The sequence below is a fragment of the Macrobrachium nipponense genome, chromosome 13 (assembly GCF_015104395.2).
Source record: "Macrobrachium nipponense isolate FS-2020 chromosome 13, ASM1510439v2, whole genome shotgun sequence".
Lineage (NCBI taxonomy): Eukaryota > Metazoa > Arthropoda > Malacostraca > Decapoda > Palaemonidae > Macrobrachium > Macrobrachium nipponense.
The window spans coordinates 66609591-66611099 of NC_087206.1; the positions used below are offsets into that span (position 1 = coordinate 66609591).

Here is a 1509-nt window from a genome sequence, read left to right on the forward strand (position 1 = left end):
GAGAGAGAGAGAGAGAGAGAGAGAGAGAGAGAGAACGTATAAATCCGACGGCGTTTGTTAAGGACAGAGTAATCAATTACCTGGAGACCAGAGAGAGAGGGAATGTTAGATTAGTTACCTGAGGATTAGGGCTTATGTTGGATGGATGTCAATTTGAAGGCATATAGTTCAGAGGATAAATCTCTATGAAGCCAATTCTCATCTATCTTTTGTCACGGGATTACTTTTCTGATACTATTTCCTTGGGATTACAGTCTCTCAGATCTCCGCTCCGTAATGCTGGGAAAAAGAAATAACATAAGGAATACAACAGACGGTTTCACAAGATATTTTATAGATATATATTCTTGTGCTCTGTAGAAACCCGAACAGCTTGACCGATCTAAATGAAATTTTACACGTGATTTGCCAATTCCGGGGTAATATATAGTGAGAAATGTACTTAATTTAGTATCGTAGTAAAACTACCCATTTTCTACGATAAGAGTTTGTTCGTTCTCTGAAGAAAATATAAAATCAGTAAATAAATTCTATGTAGCTCGATATTTTGGACTTGTCACAGTCATATCAAAAATATATCATAATAGGTGGCGTATATTTTATTATTTTTTATTCATTGAAATATTTTTACTGCGTGTTTTCTGAATAATAAAATTATATAATTGTAGGTAACAGCTCCCAACCGAGCGTCGTGTTTGTTTACCAATCCACCATGTCGGTTAGCCAGTACGGTTCTGTTCCAAATGACGTCGAAGTGTTTTGTTACCCGTTCTCTTTTCGGATTTTCATACCCCAAGCAAGAGTAGTACCACCCTTATGAGAGAAATGTTAACGATTGTGTGTCATGAGTGGTTCATGAAGACTGAAGAGAGTTAGCTACCCCAAGCAAAGGATGCCAGAACTCCCTTATCTACTTAGGTAAGGTTGGTTTCATTCCAAGGATTTATTTTCCTATGTACACTTCGTAGCGCCTCAGTGGCGTGGTTGGTATGGTGTTGGCCTGCCACCTCGGTGGTCACTAGTTTGATTCTCGGCCATTCCATTGAGGAGTGAGAGATGTGTATTTCTGGTGATAGAAGTTCACTCACGACGTGGTTCGGAAGTCACGTAAAGCCGTTGGTCCCGTTGCTGAATAACTAACTGCTGGTTCCATGAAACGTAAAAACACCACTCAAACAATATGTATACTTCGCGATCACTATTTTTTATAATAATGGTAATGATTAAATAAGAGCAGTAACGATTTTACCGCTGTAATGAGTTGCCTAACTATAGGTAGTTCAGCTCGGGATCATTGTTTCCTTCATCCTAATTTTGTCTCTTCAATATCTGAACGGAAAACTTGTACGTCAGTGGTAACGTATGTAGGTTTTGGAGAAAACTTTATATTGGTAGCATATAGTTTTAATGGTTATCGATAAAAACTCTGGGGTGAATGCTGAACAATGGGAACAAACCTTAACAAGAATACAATGTCCTGGCCAGACTACACCATCCTAACCTCAGTAG

The 1509-nt window shown here is 38.5% G+C and overlaps 1 long non-coding RNA gene across 2 annotated transcripts in view; it reads left to right on the forward strand.

The window, feature by feature from the left end:
• The first annotated feature begins 720 nt into the window (after window positions 1-720).
• LOC135225485 (uncharacterized) overlaps window positions 721-1509 on the forward strand; it is a 206135-nt gene continuing 205346 nt past the window's right edge. For both annotated transcript variants that reach the window (XR_010316989.1, XR_010316990.1), the window contains exon 1: window positions 721-918. This is a non-coding gene — a long non-coding RNA (uncharacterized LOC135225485). The remainder of the gene's footprint in view (window positions 919-1509) is intronic.